Here is a 6,771-nt window from a genome sequence, read left to right as displayed (position 1 = left end):
GTTATATCTTCTTCTTGGATTGATCCTTTGATCATTATGTAGTGTCCCTCTTTGTCTCTTGTAACAGTCTTTATTATAAAGTCTAGTCTGATATGAGTATTCCTACTCCAGGTTTCTTTTGATTTCCATTTGCATGGAATATCTTTTTCCATCCCCTCACTTTCAGTCTGTATGTGTCCCTAGGTCTGAAGTGGGTCTCTTGTAGACAGCATATATACGGGTCTTGTTTTTGTTCCCATTTACCCAGTCTGTGTCTTTTGGTTGGAGCATTTAATCCATTTACATTTAAGGTAATTATCGATATTTATGTTCCTATTACCATTTTCTTAATTGTTGTGGGTTTGTTTTTGTATGTTTTTTCATCTTTTGTGTTTCCTGCCTAGAGAAGTTCCTTTAGCATTTGTTGTAAAGCTGGTTTGTTGGTGCTGAATTCTCCTAATGTTTGCTTGTCTGTAAAGGTTTTAATTTCTCTGTTGAATCTGAATGAGATCCTTGCTGGGTAGAGTAATCTTGGTTGTAGGTTTTTCCCTTTCATCACTGTATTTATTTATTTATTTATTTAACATCTTTATTGGAGTATAATTGCTTTACAATGGTGTGTTAGTTTCTGCTTTATAACAAAGTGAATCAGCTAGCCTTTCATCACTTTAAATATGCCCTGCCACTCCCTCTGGCTTGTAGAGTTTCTGATGAAAGATCAGCTGTTAACCTTATGGGGATTTCCTTGTATGTTATTTGTTTCTTTTCCCTTGCTGCTTTTCATACCTCTTTCTTCGTTTTTAATTTTTTATAGTTTGATTAATGTGTGTCGTGGCGTGTTTCTCCTTGGATTTATCCTGTATGGGACTCTCTGTGCCCTCTGGACTCGACTCACTATTTCCTTTCCCATGTTAGGGAAGTTTTTGACTATAATCTCTTCAAATGTTTTCTCGGACCCTTTCTTTTTGTCTTTTTATTCTGGGACCCCTATAATTCGAATATTGGTACCTTTAATGTTGTCCCAGAGGTCTCTGAGACTGTCCTCAATTCTTTTCATTCTTTTTTCTTTATTCTGTTCTGCAGTAATTATTTCCACTATTTTATCTTCCAGGTCACTTATCCGTTCCTCTGCCTCTGTTATTCTGCTATTGATTCCTTCTAGAGAATTTTTAATTTCGTTTATTGTGTTGTTCATCATTGCTTGTTTGCTCTTTTGTTCCTCTAGATCCTTGTTAAACGTTTCTTTTATTTTCTCCATTCTATTTCCAAGATTTGGGATCATCTTTACTATAATTACTCTGAATTCTTTTTCAGGTAGACTGCCTATTTCCTCTTCATTTGTTTGGTCTGATGGATTTTTACCTTGCTCCTTCATCGGCTGCATATTTCTCTATCTTCTCATTTTAACTTACTTAGTGTGTTTGGGGTCTCCTTTTCACAGGCTTCAAGTTCTTAGTTCTTGTTATTTTTGGTGTCTGACCCCAGTGGGTGAGATTTGTTCAGTGGCTTGTGTAGGCTTCCTGGTAGTGGGGACTGGTGCCTATGTTCTGGTGGGTGGGGCTGGATCTTGTTCTTCTGGTGGGCAAGTCCATGTCTGGTGGTGTGTTTTAGGGTGTCTGTGAACTTAATATGACTTTAGGCAGCTTCTCTGCTAATGGGTGTGGCTGTGTTCTTGTCTTGCTAGTTGTTTGGCAGGGGGTGTCCAGCGCTGGTTCTTGCTGGCCGTTGGGTGGAGCTGGGTCTTAGTGTTGAGACGGAGATTTCTGGGAGAGCTCCCACTGATTGATATTACGTGGGAATGGGAGGTCTCTGGTGTCCAATGTCCTGGACTCAGCTCTCCCACCTCGGAGGCTCAGGCCTGACAGCCAGCCAGAGCAGCAAGAACCCCTTTTAAGTAGAGATGAATTGGAGTCTTTCTTTGATAATAGGTAGTCTTCCCTTGCGGTCTCATCAGTGCAGCTTTTTTTTCACTTTTCCTTCCTGCTTCGTCTAGTTTCATAGGGTGTAACATAGAGGCTTCTTACCTGGCGCTTCAGACCAGAGTTCCTAGTGCAAAATGGCTGCACCTGGCACCTCAGGTCAGCAGATATGTGAATTACTTTTATCTTTTTTTTTTTTGGCCAAAGTTCTACAGTTCTTACAAATGGATCTCATATATTCCTTGCTAGGTTTATTCCTATATATTTCTGGTATTTGCCAGCTATTTTGAATGGCTCTTTCTTTTCTTCAATTAGATTTACCAATCAGTTATTGCTGGTATATAAGAAAACCGTTAGCTTGGGTCAATGCCAGTCTTACATTCAGCCACTTTTATGAGGTCCAGTAATTTCTAAAGTCAATTATCACAGAATTTCTAGGTAGACTATCAGATGGTCTGTAAATCAGTTGTTGGATTTCTAAATCTTGCTCAAACTTACTCAGGCACATGGCACTCATTTTTGACACCAAAATTGCCCTTAACTCTAACAAAGAAAAAATGAAAAATATTGTTTATATATATAAACCGGAAAATAGGGGCTTGGAGCATGTTTTCAGTATGGTCCTCCCTTCATTCCAGGAGGTTAAGTGCTCTGATGCGTCCTCCATCTGGCCTCATTTATCTACACAGGAATTTCCTCAGTGTTAAGAACACAACTGTTCTAGCCATTCCCAAGATATTTGTGAAATTCAAAAGAAAAATACAGTATTTAAACAATAGGGCTAGCAAGCTACTGGATTTCAATAAATAAACCAATTCCTGTAGCTGCAGTTGTTACTTTTCAGTCAAGGAAATGTAGTCCTTAGGAAAAAAAAAAAATCAAGACAGCAAAAGTCAAAGGGAAAAATACAAGACAGAAGAAAAATATAGGCAAAACTTTCTCCTATAAAATGTAAGGAAACTATTACCTATGATGTATCACAGCAGACTGTCAGAAATTTTAAAACACTAATTTTTCAAGCTATTAATTCATATTGCGTAGGTGAAGTTATAAAAACTTGTATCTTCTATACCAGTTTCCCATGGAATGCTAAAGATAATCCCAGCATTATTATATGATCTCTCACATAGCAATTCCCTCATTGTTTTAAACCAGTTTTAAATGGTTGTTTCAGAATGTTATAAAAGTCTCAAATTTTTTATATTTAAATAAGTAAATGTCATAAGCATTTGAGAGCGAGGCTTTAGTAGGAAGATGAATGTATGGCATGAATAAGGCATGAATATATGGCACCTGAATCCTCCAAAAAAATGAAGTACAGCTTCAGGATCCTTCCTTACCTGGGTGTTGAAGCCTAATCTCGCCTAGGACAACTAGCAATTACACATAGATGGGTGAGAAAAAATATTAATTGATAACTGCTTCAATGAGCTAATTCCACAGTGGTAAAAATCATAAATACTATCATTTTGAACACAAAACTGTCTACCACATTTATTCAGAATGCTCTTCTAATTTAACACCGGGTGAACCTAACAAAAAAAGGAAAGCAATGAGGTTTTTGATGGAACATTCTGAATTACTTAATCCTTGGTTTTATTTTAATTAAAATCTACTCATTTAATTGAAAATTTGTTCATGTATACCACAAGGTCACTTTATCACCAGCTCTATCATGTTCCATACCAGAGAAAAATTATATTCTAGGGCAGGGTTTGTCAAACTACAACCCACGGCCCCAACCCAGCCCACTGCCTATTTTTGTGCAGCCTGTGGACTAGAATAATTTTCACATTTGTAGATAGTTGAAAAAAATTAGAAGAATAATAGTTTATGACACATGGACATTCAAATTTCAGCATCCATAGATAATTATTGGTACACTGGCACGCCTGCTTATTTGCATATTATCTATGGCTGCTGGAAAATCCATATGGCCCACAAAGCTTAAAATATTTACCATCTACTTCTTTACGGAAACTGTGTATCCACCCCTGTTGGACTATTAAGCTGAAAAGGCAAAGTAATAGGAGAGGGCGATTCCCAAAGTCTACCTTAGAAGACTGACATTTTTGGAGAACTGGTTAGTGCTTTGACAAGAGGCAGTTTGGCTAGGAGTTCTGTGTTTTATGGTAGAGTAAGTAGCTGATTTGGAAGCAGTGACGTTTGACAGAGGAGTGTTGCTGTTGTTGTTATTATTATCATTTTAACCACCAGTACTTCTTGCTGATTTATATTCTCCACCTCCCAAGAGGAATTTGACCAGTTTGATTACATCTCATTTATGTGAAGTGTACAAAATATGTTGCAAGAATTGTTTGTGTCAAAGACAATAAACAAACTTTTTAATCCTTCTTCCTTAAGCAGGAAGTCACAACTTGCCAGTAAGCAATTTAAAACAAACCCCACAACGTTATATGTTTGGTTCAAAACAAGAAATATTTTAGGCCTTGGGATACTGTCATCTTGGCAACCCCATTTGTCCTCCCTGGTGAGAACACGTGCATACCGCTGCTTGCTTTCCGGTTCAGTGAGAGAGGGTCACACCTTGCCCTCTTAATCCCAGAGTCAAATATGATTACAAATTTTTCCTCCCAGGAATCTAACTTGTAAGGAAGATCACTGTGCTTTTTGTTAAACAAGACATCTCTCTTTAGTTGCCCTATTCATTCTCAGGCTTACTATATTTCATCGGCCTAAAGATTATGTTTGACATTGGCAATTGTTAGAGACCATTTGTTTTTACAGTGGAAAAAGAAATAAAAGTGCAAATGTCAGACCTCAAAATCCATACTTCTCTGAATTGTTCTCATTTTCGAGAATGAGAATGTGTGTGTGTCTTTCCCTCAAGAGGGGAAAATGTCACTGTGGCTAAGTCGAAATAGTTTATGTCTCTCATTTTCTTTTTCATTAACTGCAAAATTAGAGGAAATTTTAGGACATAATAAGTGAATTATGGGAAAGTGAAAATTCTAGGACACATCCCAGTTGCAGTTAAAATAGGAATGGCTCATGTCAAATCCTGAAAAACATAGAAAAGTAAAAATTGAAGCTTCATTATCAGAAAAGTAGCACTGTTAAAAACGGACAGTCTTAGCAGTTGAGGAGTCTGTTTTGAGGTCTGATAAGTTAACATTAGTAAACTAGTAAGTAACATTAGTAAACAAGTTAGATACTCAGACCGCGTTAGTTATGTTGATATCAGAATTTGACCTTAGCAGCAACCAACTTAACAAATGTGGGCATTTCTAATGATCTAATCGCCTCGTTTATAACTGTGATGAACAAGCAAAGCCCTCTTGATAGAAGGACTAGGTGAGTGACATGAACTAGGGGAGCCATTTACCAGAGGTGGTGGTGGGGAACATCAACCGTGAGAATATGAGAAACCGGTTAATTGCTCTCAAACTTGTAATTTTGTATTGTCTAATCTCAAAATAGGGTGACATGCAAAGCTCTCTATATCCTCTGCAAAACAAGCTGGCCCCATCTTCCCACAGCAGGCACGGGAAGGCCACTGGGGGCAAATGCCTCTTCCCACCTGTTCTCTGCTGTAAATAAGCCTGCAGCCCACACCAGGGGCCAATTAAAAGGAATGGCTGGGGCTTCCCTGGTGGCGCAGTGGTCGAGAGTCCTCCTGCCGATGCAGGGGATACGGGTTCGTGCCCCGGTCCGGGAAGATCCCACATGCCGCGGAGCGGCTGGGCCCGTGAGTCATGGCCGCTAAGCCTGCGCGTCCGGAGCCTGTTCTCCGCAATGGGATAGGCCACAACAGCGAGAAGCCCGCGTACCGCAAAAAAAAAAAAAGGAATGGCTGTTTGTTCAGTGGCCCAGGAAGGCATCAGGTGGACTCTAGTTCCTTGGCAGCAATCCCAATTAAGGTGTATTGTTTATCAGGGGGCCAATTAAGAAGATGGAATTAAGAAGAGGTCACGCCCTCTATTAAGGAGTAGTCTGAACCTGGGGAAGCAGTATGATGCCGGGGTTGGTGGGGTTCTCCTGGCCGCCCCTGGATGGAGCCTCTCATGGCCATGCCCAGATGGGGAAAGAGAATGATGGTTTTTGTACCTCTTATTAGACAGCTTTTGTAAAAAGTATTTTTAATTTTAAAAAAGGTGTTTGTTTGTTTTAAGTAGTATAGTCTGAAAGGTCAAGATGTCGCATAACTAGCCCCAAATGTTAGCTCTTTTGGTTACTGTGACACAAAAAGGAGGAGGAATGGGCTACAGAGCCAGGTGACATGCGAAAGCATTTAGTGGTGCTTGTAGCTAGCCAAGCGCCCTATTCAGCACTGATGCAGGCAGAATTGGGGACGGTGAGAGCACAGCCAGGGAAGCCCAAGCAGACACCGCTGGCCGAGTGATCCTCTGCCCCCAGGGCTGTGGGAGGTACGGGGACAGTGGGCAGGGGTAAGACTCCACCCAGGAAGCGGTGCTGCGATCATCCCCATTTCGCTGCAAGGAGAAGCGGATGGGGCACAGGTTAACTTGCCTACGGAGCCACAGCTTACAGGCAGCAGGTGCTTTCAACCATCACTTTTAACTATAAGCTTCATCTGTGGTTTTGGTTTCTTTTTCCTTTTTTTTTTTAAACATATTTTGCAAAATCGGTTTCAAGAGCTACCAAATTTCATCAAGCCAAGGTCTAAACAAAACAACTTGTAAGGTCCCCACCATCCTGACTCACTGGGGCTGTACGGGTTTCAGCACCTTTTAACCCCGTCCTATCCCAGTCCCAGGCAAACTGAGACAGTTGGTCGCCAGACTCGTGGCTCACGTTCGAACACACCGACCAACAAAATGACCCCGCCCCCAAGTGGCCAGAAAGACCCTGATGGCGCTCCGACCTTCTACTTTTCTGTTGCCGCAGCCTG

This window comes from Grampus griseus (assembly GCF_964374135.1).
Source record: "Grampus griseus genome assembly, chromosome: 2".
In the NCBI taxonomy this organism is placed as follows: Eukaryota; Metazoa; Chordata; class Mammalia; order Artiodactyla; family Delphinidae; genus Grampus; species Grampus griseus.
This window is presented reverse-complemented; position numbering follows the sequence as displayed.